Source organism: Protopterus annectens, chromosome 4.part0, assembly GCF_019279795.1.
Source record: "Protopterus annectens isolate FY-2018-M chromosome 4.part0, PAN1.0, whole genome shotgun sequence".
NCBI classification, from domain to species: Eukaryota; Metazoa; Chordata; order Ceratodontiformes; family Protopteridae; genus Protopterus; species Protopterus annectens.
The window spans coordinates 1,847,853,630-1,847,871,378 of NC_056733.1; positions in this window are offsets into that span (position 1 = coordinate 1,847,853,630).

Below are 17,749 nucleotides of genomic sequence, written 5' to 3' on the forward strand. Positions count from 1 at the left end.
CTCCCCAGCTACATGTACTCAAATTGTCATCATATGTGCCATGCTACACAATATGATCCTGTGGAAACAGCTCCAGCAGGAACAGCACAGGGCAGGGCCACACAGCCTCCCACCATTGCCAAGGCCTGCACAGGCACAGAGTGACTCAGAGGAGGAGCAACCTGAGCCTGCCCCATTAGGCAGAAGGAGGCCCTGGCCTTGGCAAAGAGGCAATGCATAGCACATACACTGACACAGGAGGGACCCAGGGAATGACACCTCTCTCTGACTCTCTCATACAGTAAAAGGGATGCCAAACATGACACTACCTGTGCTCAACAATGTATAGGGAGTGTACTATGTGCATCCAACATAGGCAGCCCTCCAGCACCATCCTCAATACTGGCACACCCACAAGGTAAGTCACTCTCCTTACCAATTTCCAAATGGAGTAGTATGTGTTGTTACCTGTATCTATGGTATGAATGTGAGCATGCAAGGGAATCAGGTGGCTGAATGGGATGCCAGCAGATATTAGACACCTATAGTGGCAGCATGAGATCTGTAACAAATACCGGTGTCACCACATTAGCTAGTACTACACATGCTGACAAAACCCACTGCAGGAAATGTGCTGGGCCACATGTGTGTCCATATGACACACACGTCAGTCAGGGAGGTTCACATACCCAACAACCACCTCAGCTGGCAGGACAAGTGTAGACAAACACAAACAAAGGCAGTGCTAAGGCCTCTGAATGATGCCTATGGGTAATCTCCCCCCAGACCTACACAGACAGACTACATCAGGTCAGGCTGTGGGATGTTAGTTCTGAAGGATAGAAAGTCAGAAACTAATATGTAGGTCAATCAAACCCAAGACCTGTAGTACACTGATATGCCTCTAGTCAGCATGATAGGTTAGAATACAGAATGAAATGGAGTACTTGCATACCAGTACAGTCATAGCAAATGAATACAAGTATCAGGTGTGCCCTACCAATCCTATGTAGAAATGTAGAAAAAGGCAGGTGTGCCCCCCAATCCTGTGTAGACATGTAGAAACAGTCAGGTGTGCCCCCCTAATCCTATGCAGAAATGTAGAAACAATCCTATGCAGAAATGTAGAAACAGTCAGGTGTGCCCCCCCAATCCTGTGTAGAAATGTAGTAGCAGTCAGGTGTGTCCCCACATCCGATGTAGACATGTAGTAACATGTATGTGTAGGTATAATACCAGTGGAGCACAGATGACCAGAGGTGGCCAGGGTAGCAGAATAGATTGTAGCATTTGTACAATATGCAGGTATTCGTGTGTTAAGTTGGTGTGTGTTTCATATTTTGTGAGAGTGGTCAGTATGTATGCATGTTAAGATTTGACCTGGTGGCCACTGCTCACTACTGCCGATGTCAGGGCCAAGTCCTCACAACTACAGTGCCAAAGACAATTCCCCCCAGAATAACACATGCTAGCAGTATGCCATTGTAAATGTATGCTGGTAATATGTGTCAAAATCTGAAAGATGGACATGGCATGACTGTTGGGCTAGATATATAAGCAGTACACAGGGAAAAGTACCCCAGACATACAGTATATAATGTGTAACCATGTAATGGACACACCCTTGAAATTGTACATACAGGTATGCATCACATTATCTGGGGCTTTTAGTAGGGAATACCAATGTCGTCTGGCTTAACACTTGCAGATCACAAAGGTGATAGGACTGATGTATTGGGAAACAGCTGATGTCCCTGCACAAGCCAGCATAACTGGAATGCCCCTTGCATATCTGTGAGTCAGATGCAAGTAGTGTCCATAGCACACATGCACCCAGCTCACACAAACACCACCCACAAGTACCTCTCTCATTGTATACCTGCTGTTGAGAATGGGTACAATATGACCCCAACCTGTGTATGGCAATAGCAAAAGAATGCAGCATGCAGTGCAGGTGTCCCATGCAGGTGTGTTCCTAGCTGTAAGTAGCACCCTGCCAGCATCCACATCACCTGATCAATACTGATTGAAAGTATTGGTATTAACACCTAGCACACCTACCCTGTCACCCCGAGGGAATATACTGTAAGGCAGTCTGGGACTGCAGGACTGACAGAATGCACTGGCCTGCTACAGCTGGCCTGCATCATCACCAAATGACCTACTGGCTTCCACCAAAGGCCTGTGTCTCACATGTACTGCCAATGTATGTTATGTCATGGACACCCAAATAACATTACACAGTCCACATAAGCCATATGCAAGGCCATGTGGACAAACCACAGTAATATATCCACCATGTCCCCCTGCATGAACTGTGGACCAACACCAAAACACAGCTGTGATGAGGTGACAGCTTTAGGCAAAGTATCAGAGAATGTATGCATAATGCATGGAAGAGGATAAAATAATAGAAGATGGGGTGGGAGCACGGGCAGCATGGAATATGCAAGGTCTGACACACAGCCATGTGCATATACTATCTCTGGCTGCAAACACAAAAATGGGTGGCTACACACCTGCCAGTACACCAAAATAGGGTTAATGTCCTGAATTATGACCCCTGCCTCTGGCAACCTGTGTGAATCTATACAGCTGTGGGATATTGCCACAGCACGATAAGGCCATACAGTCATATCGATGGATGTATAACTATGGGATCCTCTGCCAGTACTGTACCAAGGTGCTAAACTGGATACTCAGACCCAGCAGCAAGTGTCTGCAGCTCCCGCTCCAGATTGGCATAACTTGCCATGAATATGTAGGTGTTTGCTCACAATACTTGATACAGCTGCATTCACCCTATGTTCCCCAGGACATCACTGTGAGCAATAATGTCCACCTGACAGTACTTGAGGACATAAAACATCACAGTGTATAACAGTACACATGTCTGAATATCACTGCTAACACCACTACCATGTAGCAGAAGCAGCACAGAAACAATCACCTACAGTACACACTATCCCTTGCACATGTTGACCCCATATTGCTGACTGATCTACAGATATCCTGCTGAAACAGTTTGCTACCTGTAGGTGTAGAACACAGAGGTCTGCACTGGAGTACAAAGTACCTGGAATGGATCCACACATTCAGTACAGAAGGGCATACTGGGCATGCTCACACACTTAAACAAATGAAGCCCATGTCTGCCAACAACAGTGGACCAAATGAAGCCCATGTCTGCCAACAACAGTGGACGATACATATCTGACAGCTGCAGATGTTAGTGCATACAGTCCTCAGTATACACCAGTCATGCTTTGCGCACACATTGGATAGGAATACAGACATACATCCAAGGAAAACACACTACAATATGCCAAAAGTAGACATACATAAATGTGTGGAAGAGAGTGACAGTGACAAAGAGCCTTCCATCATGAGGCCTGTCCCACTCAGCACGCAGCCATATGGCTACAACCACATGATGTGTAAATTTCACTCACTGTAGAAATTAGCCACTGGTATCTGTCAGCATTACAGACTCTGTGGTGCAAGTGCTAGCTGTGCAACATGACTGTACAAGGCAGTAGTCATCTAGCAGTTGTATACACGTAGCTGTGGAATATAAACCTGCGTGTGGTGTGTCTACCTCTAGATGAATGGGTTATGGCCCATGCACACACACTGCCCTCCTCATAGCCCTACTATGACAAGCCTGATGATGTCATCCACTTTGAAATACACCTTTGTGAAAGGAGTACCCCAGTAATCTCTGTGGCACGTCATATAACCACGTAATTGCTGTAGTGTGATAAACTAGGTAGGAGTTCTAATCATAGACATGGCAACTGTGTGTGTGTGTGTGTGTGTGTGTGTGTGTGTGTGTGTGTGTGTGTGTGTGTGTGTGTGTGTGTGTGTGTAAGGGGCAATGCTTTTTAGGCTAGTCACACTCACTACAATTCAAATGCCCTACTTTGGCATTCACTGTGAAATACACCTTTGTGAAAGAAGTAGCCCAGTAATCTCCATGATGTGTCCTACAACTGCATAATGTTGTAGTGTGATAAACTAGTTAGGTATGAGTTCTAATCTCAGACATGGCAACTGTGTGTGTGTTTGTGTGTGTGTGTGTCTCTGTCTGTGTAAGGCCCAATGCTTTTTAGGCTAGTCTCATTCACTACAATTCAAATGCCCTACTTTGGCAAGGCTGCTGTTGTCATTCACTGTGAAATACACCTTTGGGAAGGAGTAGCCCAGTACTCTCAGTGGCGCATTCTATAACTGTGTCATGCTGTAGTGTGATTAACTAGTTAGGTAGGAATTCTAATCCTAAGCATTGCATCTTTGTGTGTTTGTGTGTGTGCGTCTCTGCCTGTGTAGGGAGCAATGCTTTTTAGGCTAGTCACACTCACTACAATTCAAATGCCATACTTTGGCAAGCCTGCTGATGTCATTCACTGTGAAATACACTTTTGGGAAAGGAGTAGCCCAGTGATCTCTATGGTGTGTCCTATAACAGTAATGCTGTAGTGTGACATAATACTTTGGTAGGGGTTCTATTCCCACTGATGGCAAGTGTGGATGTTCATGTATGTTTTTCTTTGTCTGTGTAGGGTGCAATGTTTTTGAGGCCACTCACAGTCACTACAACCTCCAATTACCTTCTTTGGCAAGCCTGCTGATGTCATACCCAGTGAAATACACCTTTGGGGAAGAAATACTCCAGTAACCTCTGTGGCGTGTCCCATAACTGCGTAATGCTGTAGTGTAATAAACTAGTTAGGAAGGAGTTCTAATCCCAGACAGGGCAAGTGTGTGTGTGTGTGTGTGTGTGTGTGTGTGTGTGTGTGTGTGTGTGTGTGTGTGTGTGTGTGTGTGTGTGTGTGTGTGTGTGTGTCATTTGTATCCTGTGTGGAGGTGGCTGTGAGTGCGTAACAACTGGACTCATTGTGGTGCATATTTTGCAACTTTCTCATATGGTGGCCTTATTACATGTCACAATGTCCACCTTACAAGGATAACAGAAGTGAAATAGCAAAGAGGCTGGGGTGGGAATCCATACCCCTACATGTGACATCAAGGCCTGGTGAACAAAGTTAGCAACCCTTGTATTACACAGATAACACTCTCAACCCATGTATCATACATAAACACTTGCCTAGACAACAACTGCTATGTTGCTAGTACCCTGCATATTGCCCACAGATAGTAACCATGGTGTGACTGCAGTGGAATACAGAGGGCATGACACCCTGTCCATCAGTACAATAGGCATGTACGTGCAGTGTGCCTTCACTATGTTCCCCACTGGATGGTTGCAACACCTGTGGTGCCATCAAATGTAACCCACAAAGGACATGCCATGCCTTAAGCACATGCCCTGTATGGACAGATGCCACTGACACTAAGGAATGTCATGCTATCAATGTAGGTGCAGGGTCAACCTGCTGTCCATTACCAGTTCCCAGCACATGAGGCCAGGACAGGCACATCTGATGATAACAATCTGTGTACACAACATTGGCCAGACACACCAGGTACAGTTCCACATGTCACTGTACATGCATGTGGGATGTGTGCACATCCCAGACCGTGTCCATGTCATGGACTAAAGAACACATACATAGCAAGCATTGCTCAGCGATGGCCACACACAATAGTTAAATGAAAACTGCAAAATGGTCAAAGCTGTAAATCAAGTAGCCAGTTCCTTCAGCAAAAAATAACATGTCAAGAACAAAACAAATTTATTCTGTAAAGCTTTTGGGTCAACACCCTCCTTCAGTGCATCTAGTTACCCAAGTGACTGAATGTTGAATTCAATACCCACCTATGTGGGCCAATCCAGACACTACACCCCTGAGCCACACTGTAGACCATTATCATGTGGCCTAATGTCAAGGTATACCCTTCACTTAGCCTTGTATAGCCTCCTGCCACAGTCAACCATGACACACCCGTGAAGCAATGCAAACATGCATGTCAGTACTGGCACCCTGTGTCTGTGTGTGTGGTGTCTGATGCTTTCGACCACATTCACACTCACCGCAACCCCCATTGGCATACAGAAGCATGATATCTGATGTCAGACACCATCACATACCCTTTTCCCATATAACCTCCGGATATCCCCCGTGGTGCATGTGATACCTGCACAGTACTGTATTATGGCAAACTAACTAGTTAGGAAGTGTATTCCTGACCCTGCCAAGTGTGTCAATGTGTGTGAGTCCCTGAGAGAATGTGGCTGTGTTGACGCTGACACCTGTTCATGTGGGCAGGCATGTGTACTACACCACCGAATCGCAACCATATCACCATTGCAGATGTCACTCACCATCACATATATGTTTGGACAGCTCCTCAACATGTAAGCTATGTGGCACATGCAATAACTTCATAGACATGTGATAGCAATACATAATCAATCAGGGATTTGAAACTCTGTACTGGTAAGTGTGTGACACAAACATGCTTATGTTTTACTCTCCCAACCCCTCTCTGACTTACCTTGTCTCTGTCTGTCTCTCTCATGCCCTCTCTGGTGGATGTGGAGAACTACACCTGTTTTGCTTAGGCAGCAGCATGTGCTTTGTAAGTGATGCTCATGATCAGCTGATGGCCTCTGCACAAATTGCAGCCTTCCTCTAGCTGACTGCATGTGGAACAGCTGTGGTAACATTCCCATAGCCAATTGCATGGAAACACACTCCAATATCTAGGAACATCATGTTGGTGTTGGGCCTTTTCATTCACTGTGAGCAGGACCCAGATCTGGTGTTAGGAAAACAGCATCACAGATGGATTTGGGATTTACCTGTAGCAACATACACTGTGGAAACAGGCCAACACACAGGAGGGGATGTGCCTGACATTACTACAGAATGTAAGTGTTGCTATTCTGCATTTGGAGTAATGTCTGTTTAGCAGGGTGTGTGTGGATATGGCTGGTCTATATGTTTTAATATCTGTCACGACAGTGCTATGTTTTTGAGGAAACTCCCATCTGTAGGGTCATCTGCAGACTGGGCAGTGTGTGGTGCCTTTTGTTTCTTGTGTTACTCACATAGCACCTATCTGAGAACTGCAGAAGCATAGTATGATGATTGCAGTCAGAACATGGTGACAGCCATGAGAGTTACTGACTTCATATCCCTCATAGGACATGTCTCACAAAAACTTTGTTACAGCAGTAAATGTATGAGGTTATCACAGAAACATGTTAATACTGGCCGTGTATTTGTGCCTCCAGCCACAGCTCTGTCAACCCTTGTACATATGTCATGCAGTAAGAGGTGCATATGTTGTGTACACCATTATTTACTGACATCATATCTGATAACAATCCAATGCGATATCAGACTGCTACACGTTATGTATAGTAGGGGTTATATTTGAGGACATAACCTGGGCATTCAGTGGTTATGTGTACAGTACTGAGGTCTGTGTACTTATGGTGATTGTTGACAGTGTGTGCATTGTGAATATGCACCTTGGCCTGTATACAGACTGTGGTAGATGTCATTGTTCTTGGTCCTGTTCTATCTGATGTTACATGCTGCTCCAGTGTATGGAAGTCTATTGGCTTACATGTTTGTAGGGCCAAAGACATACATATCCCATACCACAGACAGGCATGAGACCACACTGTGTAGTGGCCCAGTATATGTAGGGTTAGTGTGTGAGTGGCACATATGAGGATGGTGTTGATCAGACAGTCCATATACTGTAATATTAAGCTAGCTTACCATATGTGGCTGTGGCTGTGTTCATATTAGTTGTGGTTATGCACTTTCACATAGGTGTCTGTTACTCTGTGCTGTGACATGCCTGTAGATCCTGCTATATTTGCAGGTACATGTGTATTCCCCCATAAGAAATCTAGGCCAGTGTTGTGGCAGTCTGCCTGTAACCTGCACAGTGCTTTGTTACAAGCCTAGCAGCTTAGTGTACTTACCCAGTGTGATGTTATGTCCAAATATTTGCCAGATGTACTGCTGCATGGGCCACTTTAACTGTCATGTATTTCTGACAAAGCAGTGGGATGCTGTACAGATGTATGTCACTAACTAGTGGGTAGTATGTGGCCATGTGACCTCTGCACCAGTGGTTATTATGTTAGGACAGACAGAAGTGTGTGAATGCATAACCTATGGAGGCCTATGTATTCCAGTATTTACGTGATGTACCCATCCACATGGCTGTTAACATCCACATTTTCAGGCTTGGTCCACATGTCTTGCACTAAGAGGTTCTGTGAATACCTCTGGAGTGATCAGAGTGTGTCAGACTGTCCTCATTTATTGGCCGTATCTCTGCTGTAGTCCACATAATCATTACTGTGCTAGTAGTGGGACTATACTATGATGTCCTTAGGATGTCTGTCAGTAGTCAGTGGTGCACATGTTAAAAGCAGATGTGACCTCCCACACACAACATGTCTGCTAAGTCATCCCCTATTACAGTAGCAACAGTCTACATATATACCTGCAATACAAATCTGACATCCCCTTGCACTAAGAGGTTGGGACAATTAGGGCTGAGGTAGGACTCCACTCCTTGTTCTGGATATATGGTGAACATATATGTATATATAATTATCCATATATATATATATATATATACATACACACATATACATATTGACATACATAGATGGATATGTATATGTATATATATATATATATATATATATATATATATATATATATATATATATATGTGTATATTTATATATATATATATATATATATATATATATATGTATAGTTTATATATATATATATATGTATATATATATATATATATATATATATATATATATATAAAACCACAAATATATACATATACACAGCAATATATGTCGACACATATACAGGCAGAAATACATATGCACATATACTTATGGATATCTACATATATATTGACAGTAATAGGTATATCAGGATAGATATGTATGCACATATAGTTATAGATATCTACATATATATATCTACATAAATAGGCATATTTGTACACATAGGATGTGCATACATATATAGCTATATATACATTTATCTATCTATACACACACACACACATATAAATATATATATATATATATATATATATATATATATATATATATATATATATATATATATATATACACACACACAAAAAGTGATCTACACATGGCCATATATATTATGCACTATACAGATGTGTATACAGACATCTGTATGAATATACTTGTGCATGTACATGTAGACATATATCAACATATGTTAAGTATCTGGTTGGGTTTGTAGTTGCCTGCCCCTACTGTAAATTTGATCTGGGACAATCCTCCCAGTCTAGTGTCATTACCTCATTCTACCTAATCCAGGGAGAACATTTGAAAAGGACAACCCACTTACTTTCTGCTCCTCCTTTCCCCTTTCCACGTTACAAAAAAAAATGTTCTAAGTTTGTTTCCTGCCTTTCATGTAAGTCGTCTAGTCCAGATACAGATTTGCTCTATCCAGGACTGTTTGTAAGCTTCTGCGCCCCCAAGCCTTTCTGTGTTGGAGGGAAGCCTTCTAGCTTAATTTTGTTTCTTAGAACTAGCCAGTTTTTTAGTTTCAGCACTCAAATCTGTTTCATTGAGCTCAGCACTTGTTCAGAGCTCATTGTGAGCACTAAATAAGCTACAAATTACTACAGCACTCAACTTTCCTCACTTGTGTAGAGGAAAACAGTTGTTAGCACTTAATAAATAAGCACCAATCCAGGCATGTCTAAAGGTCAGCTCCCATGTTTTCTCCTGTCCACCTGATGAATGTGGGCATCTTGGGGCAATGCAGCAATTGCCTCATGTATACACACAACCCTCTCCTCCTACCACCCAACACTACAACCTGTGAGAGATACACTTATATAGCCAAACTGGAAGTAAAGCTCTCTTCTCCAAAGACTGGAATAGACAGTCAAGAGGAGAAGGTAAACACCACACCACACCACACTCATCACATAGTCCCTCAAAACTTGAACCACCAAAACACACACATAGAAACACAAAACACACAACTACATTCACAGAGGCTTTCAATAAAAATCTACTTAAGCAACAGGGACCTCCACAGAAGAAATGCAAGCAACCCGAAACCCCCCAACACAACCCAAATGACACATAGCCCACAAATGCAGTGTGCCACTCAACCACAGCCCATAAGGCATAACAGAATACTCAACACTCTAGTCATAGGGGACTCTGTAGTCAGGCACACTGATGTTCCACTCACCAGGCTAAACAAGGAGAAAGTTACTGTCAGCTGCCTGTCGGGTGCCAGGATCTGCCACATAATGCATGCACTCAGGTCACGCCACAACAAGTACAAATATGACTCTGTCATTGTCCATGTTGGTGTGAATGACTTGAGACATACCATCCTGGACTACATGAAAAGACACATCTTGTAGCCCAGGCAGGTATAACCCTAGCCCTGAGTAGCATCCTGCCATCACCCAGAATGATACCACAGTACAAGGACAAAATGATTGACTTCAACAATTGGTTAAGCTTCTGGTGTCATTCTAAGGGGATCCAGTATCTGTCTGCCTGGGATGACATGATCAACAAACCATGATGCTTTGCCAGAGATGGCCTTCAGCTGTCACTCTTGGGATTCTGAATACTGGTTAAGGCTCTTGCCACCCCTATAGTGCCTTTTTAGGCAAGGTTCAAATGACAAATTCACCACCGTAACAGGTACAATCAAGCAAAATCTGAGGGTAATGCTACTCAATGCTAGAAGTCTAAACCTCAACATACACTCACTTGAGGCACTCTTTAAAATGGAGAACATCGACATCTGTGCAGTGACAGAGACCTGGTTCAATGCTCCAGAGAGCAACCCTGCATTAAGAGGCTATAATTCATACCACACATTTCGGCCACCTAACCTGGACCGAAACACTAAAGGTGGAGGTGTATCTATATTCCTTAAGGATATCCACACCTCCAGGCCAGTTGCTCAGCATAATGCATCCGAGATTATCCAAGTGCAACTAACTCTGGGCAAGACTGCAATCAAAACTGTAGCTTGCTACAGATCCCCCACCATGCCCCAGGATTCCCACTCCTCATTTCTTGATACACTGGAAAATATTAGGTTACAATCTAACACACTAACAATGGGCAATTTCAACTACCCCACCATTAACTGGGAAAACTACTCATGTACCAACTCTTGTGTGCAATATTTTCTGGAATTCATAAATTCCAAAGTATTGGATTAATTTATCCACACCCCCACTAGGGACAGCAATATCCTAGACATGGTCATTACCAACATGGGCAACCGGTGTTCCACACCAGAGGTCAATTCCTCATTGGTCAGATCTGACCACAAGCTAATCACCCTAGACATCTACATCCCACCCCATCCCCATTAGAGAAACCACAGTAAAAACTTTCTCCAAAGCCAACTTCATGCTTCTTAAGACAAAAGTGGCAAACTTCACAACACCCATGCTGATGGACAATAGAGGTACGACTGCTGAATCCTATACAAATGCATTTTATAAGCACTTACATGAGTGCATGGATCGTGCAATCCCTAACAGAACCAAGATGATATCCTCCATAGAAAGGACGCCAATCTGGTGGTCCCCTGCCATAAACAAACTCGATAACAGAAGAAAGAAACTGTTGCAAAAAAGAGTAAAATGCCATGACTGGAGGAACCCCCTGGTCAGCCTCAGTAAGAAGCTGAGATCCCTCATAAAATCTTCCAAAGCTAGTTATGAAAAGAAAATCACCACTGATTCTAAAGACAACCACAAAGCATTATATAGCTATGTCAAGAATCTCAATGGCAACACTCAGATCTGCTCTGAGTTACAGCACAATGGCATTAAATATACAGAACCAACTGATATTGCCAACCCCCTCTCATCCCCTAAAAGGCCCATCTCTATACCGGAAGAATACAAAGTTCCTGAAATCATGGCTGCACAGGTAAAAAACACACTCTCCAAAGCCAAGAACACAGCATCCATGGGACCTGAAAACATCCCAGGCTGTGTTCTATATGAACTACAGAATGAGCAGGCACCCCACCTAAGTACCATGTTCAATCATAACCTCACCTCAGGCTTTGTGACCACTGAATGGTGCACATCAACTGTTATCCCACTCCACAACGGGAGAGCAACCATGGACCCTGGGAACTACCGCCCCATTAGCCTGTTGAGGCTGGTCTGCAAGGCTATGGAGCATATCATTATAGAACTTATAAACAATGACAATGGTAATCACCAAACTCTGAACCCTACCCAGTTCAGATTTGTAAAAAGCAGACCATGTCTCCTAAACCTGATAGACTTCTTTGAAGCGGTCCCCAAAGCAGCTAATGAGGGTAAGGTGGTTCACACAGCCTATCTAGATCTCGCCGAGGCTTTCGACACTATCCCCCACTCTGGAATTATAGATAAACTCACTAAACTAGGTATAAAGCCCTATGTCACAAGATGGGTTGCCAACTGGCTCACTGACAGAACCCACACTGTGAAAGTAGCAGACTCTAAATCTGACTTCAGACCAGTGACAAGTGGAGTACCACAGGGTTCAGTCCTGGGTATTCTCCTGTTTGGTATCTACTTCTTGGAAATACAGGGTAACACAGAAGGTCTTTGGCTAAACAAAGTTTGCAGATGACTGCAAACTAGGAGCCATAATCAAAACTCCTAACGATTTGGACATCCTACAAAAAGGCCTCACTGAGACAGATGCCTGGTGTCAAAGTCATGGCCTCAAGCTCAATGACAAAAAGTGCATTGTCATCCCTTTTGGTAAAAACTCTGTACCCATGAACTACCACATAGGCAGTAGTCTACATAGCACCGAAAATGTGACAAGAGACCTTGGGACACAGGTGGACAGTAGTCTCTCCTTTCATAATCACATCACCACAGTAGTCAGGAAATTCTTCAACATGGCACACCTCATCACAAAAGGTTTTTCATCCAGGAAAAAAAAGAGTACATAGTTTCCCTATAGTCACCACTCATTAGACCCATTATAGAGTACAACGCCCATTTGGTATGTACCTCACAAGACATCTACAACAACTGGAAAGACCGCAGAAATACCTCACAAAGAGGATTACTGGCCTCAAACAGATGCCCTACACAGACCGTCTCAAAAAACTCCAGCTTTACTCCATCACATATCACCTACTCAGAGGCGATCTCTGCCTAACATACAAAGCTATGTCAAACCCAGGGCTGTTGGACATGCTCCACCTAAAGAAATTCCATTCCCTCTGAGCTACATGCTCTAGGGACCTAAATCTTGTCACCACAATAAACAAAACATGCTAGAGGGATAGATTCCTGTTCCAGAGATTTCCCATACTCTGGAACAGACTACCTATCTATATCAAACAAAGCTCCTCATTAGCACTCTTCAAGAAAAATCTTGATGATTGCATGGGAGATAGGAAATTCACCCCGGGGATCACTTCTATGGCTCTGCTCGACAGGGGCACCGTAAAATAATTTTCTTGGGTGGTGAAAGCCAGGGTACCATTTGGCTAGGGTTATATAGGCCCTAGGGCCAATAGCCTTGTACCTACCTATGAACCTATGAACCTATGTATATGTATATATCCATATTCCTGTCATGGGTAAACACCATAGTTGTGTATACCCTCCCAGATGTATCTCACCGTATGTATCTTATATGTGTACATTATGATAAAACAACATATGTGATGCAACAGTCATATTAATAACAAGTACTACACAATTGTGGAAGTAAAGGCAATTGTTCAATACTAATCACTATGTGTATTGACAGATATATGGGAAAAACAATAGCTGTCTTCACAGTGGTCATGGTGTAGTGGCTAAGTGTTGGCACTATAATGTACAGGGTCTTGGGTTCAAGACCTGCAAGGGCTGTTCATTTTCTTGCTGGGCAGAACAAGGGCTGTTGGATACAGAGTGGTTAAGGCAGTTTTGAGCAACTTTACGCACCTTTGCGCAGGTTTGCGTGAAGCTAAGCTGTGCTAAGCTACAGATAAATGTACGGGTGTTTACACAGTGTAGGCTTCGCTTACCAGTGCACAAATCAGCTTAGCTGTTATATTAAAGCAATGTTGATACCTGATAAGCATGGCTTAACCCTGGTAACCAGTTCCCTCCACCCAGTCCGATAACATAGCAGGGTCATGACATCTGTAATAAGTATATGCAATTCCATGCACATATACATGATCCTATGTGCTGTCATTACAGTAGCAAGGGGTGTGAGTGTCATGTCTGGGACACAGAAGTGTATGAGGGCTGTACAACACTGTTATCCATGTGAATGTGTTACATACAGGGGTAGTAGCCCAGGGTACGTGCTGTCACACTGGCATGCAGTGTATCATGGCAGAACTACTGTTGATAGTGCTTTCACAGGCAAGAGTAGAGTGCTAAATGTAGAACTGACAACAGGCACACCTGCAGGCATAGCTGGACTCTGAGGCCTCTCTGTTGTATCCCTGGTGTGTGAGCTGTGTTCAGTATATATCCCCTACTGGATAATGATCTGACATGTGTAATGTAACTGTAGACTACTGTCTGTACAGCACATGTTAGTGATGGCTTCCAACATGTAGTTATGGCATACATATTGTTGTCAAATGTCTATCTACATTCATCCTACTGCATAGCTACTTGCCAAGCTGATGACTGTCAGTCTCTGTACAGATGTGCAGATGGAATGTATCCAGGTGGGATATGTACAGGCAACCTTTACTTGATTGACACTTATATGTCTGCCCAGCTGTGTAAGAACTGGCACATATAGGAGACAACACCCTGTACACACCACATGCCATGGGGACGTCCACTACACTACCACAGTCAACAGAAGATGTTTGGGTACAGGTCTCCATCACAGACACTAACCATGTGTTGTAATGCATGTTGCATACATGTCAACTTGATCACCTCAGTGACAATGTGCAGGAGGCACCCAGAGGATTGGCTGATGCATGTCACTCTCACCGTGAGATTCACCACACTGGTGTCTGTCAATAGATTGCCTGCTGCCACATGGCAGGTGGCAAGATACCACTGTACACACTTCCCCCACACAACCCATCTCTCCATGGATAATAGCTAGGTACACAGCTATGACCACCTGCAGTGATGCACGCCAGTACTGACACACGTGTACATGTGCATTACTGAGTATAGCAGTGTCTGTGTGTTAGCATACCTGTACTTGGGAATTCCATGAGGGCCTTCACAACCACCGCAACACCCATTGGCATAGTCAGTTGTGGCTGCTGCTGTATGGGACATTACATGTACCCTGTTATGCTCATCTCCATACCGGCTACATGCACCTTGCAGTACCAGCACAACAGTGTGTACAAATGGGTCAATAGGCATGAGATATCCATTGAGTTCTGGCAAGTGTGTGCATGTGTGCATGTCCGTATATCTGTAGGGTACAGCATTCCAAGGCCACATACACCTATTACACTACCCATTGCCACACAGAAGTACAGATAGTGTTGTTGCTGCCCATAGGTGAGGCATGACAATGCAACACCCTACTATGCCTGTGGTATGTGCATTAGATGCATATCTCTGTAGTACCACTATTGGGATTTACAATGGGTTGTATCACAGTCATGGGCAATGTGTGATGGTGGGTATGTCAGAGTGTCATCATGGGTTTCAGAGAGTACAATATCCACTGGGGGGTGTGGGTGCTGTGTACACTGTCATTACACCAAGGTACACGCGGTATATGTCCCATGTACCAATTTATGTTTACCACTGTCACCATCAACCATACAGGTAATGGATACCACAATCCAGCCCAGTTATGCATGTGCTGTGTGCAGCCTACCTGTAACACATTGTACACATGGTCAAGTTAGTAGCAGCGATAGGCCCAGGTCTCTCAGATGTGTGTCTGCCTGTTATATGTCTGTTAATTTGTATATGAAGGTTTGTCATACTATGTATTGTCTACATACATCCATTGCATCCCCATTAGCATACTGTACATGTCTGGGGATGTTCTGCATGTAACATGTAACCTGGAACACACCTCACCCTAAACACTGTGTGGTGTGTGCAATGAAAGCCACACACTTCAGTAGCACTACATACCTAGGTAGGGGTCTAGTTCCAGTGTTGCCAAGTAAGAGTGTGCATGTATGTATATGGGTCTATATCAGGTTGCAGATTATACATGTCCCAACAGGTCACCTGTCCATGTGGCACAGGTAATAACTGTTATACAAACCTGTGACATGGGTTCAACTGTACCCCAGATATGTCACAGCCATGGTGTCACCACAGTGCCATACCCCGTTGTGGAATATGACTGCAGACCATCCTTGTGCTGACACGTACACCTACAACACAAATGGATAACATTATGGAAACCACAATCAACCAGTGTTACTAACAGCTATAATGCATCATTGCTGGATGGCTACACTACATGTATGCATTAAACTTTACTCCTGACAACATGTTACACTGCAGTACTTTGGTGCACTGTAGTACAGTCACCGTGTGCATCAGAACCATATTAGCCTATCCCTGCATCGATGTTATGGATCACAGGGATGTGGCACAGGTATCATCATATGCACACGGTGTGTTGTTGGTTTGCCAGAGTCCAAGGGTGGGCCATACATTTGACACCATGTGTGTGGGTGAGGGGTGTAATGAGGTGAACCGGGCATGGTGATGTGGTGTGTGTAGGTATGGGGTTTCCCTAGGTGTGCTCGTATAATGTGTGGGTATGAATATGCACAGTTCTGCCATGTGGCTTCCCTACACAGGTGTTTACTAACAGCTGCAGACCATACCTGGCAGGGTGTGCAGTTCACTGCCTCCCGCCCCGAACATGTGGACTGTGCATGCCAGGGCTTCCATGGGCATGTCCAGGTACAGGCCTTGATGTGCTACTCTCCCCTGATAATGACAGACGTCCGCTGGAACCAGGTCCCTCCTGGGACTGGGTAGGACCATGTGCTTGTGGTCTGCTATGGTGTGGACAGTGCTTCCCCCACAGTGATGAGGCTGGTACTGCCACTACGGGAGCCCCTTGGTTTCTTAGCACATCCATGTTGACTGCCAGCTGTTGATGTTGCTGGCCTACGTCCACTCAGCCATCGCCACACTCCCACCGCACGTTCAAGCACAAACAAACCATGGCCAATGAGGGCCATCAACTCACCAGACTGTCTCTCCATGAGCTCAGTATAAGCACGAATGACACCAGGGAGTTCACGGAAGTTGTCACTTGTAGATGTGAGAGCAGCCCTCTGCAGCCTCAGGCCCTGTCTGGTGTAATGTTCCATATGTGCCTGCACCACCATGACCGCCTGAATCATGCATCTGGTGGTACCAGTTGTGGCACGTCTGCCAGGGGCATGATGACCAGCGGCCCTACCATGAGCACCCTGGGACATCTTCCTATGTGGTGCCCTGCCAGACATCCAGCTATGCCTGCTGTGACCAGACACAGTAGGCATGGTTACCACACTCTTCTGTGCACTGCCACCAAACGCCAGCTGTCTCTCCACTATGGCCACTGGTGATGGGGTATGTATAGGCACTGAAACTGTGTGCGGGGTTGGGGTGGCTAAAAGGGGGATGTCAAATGATGGTGCTATTTTGGCCCCTGACAAACCCATCTGTGCCTCAACAGTACTATCATCATCTTCTCTGTCAGATTGCATGCAGGAGGGTCCTTAACCCACCTCACCACCTGTTGGGGAAAACAAGAAATGCACTTTAAGACCTGTACAGCATTGCATAACAGTACATACAC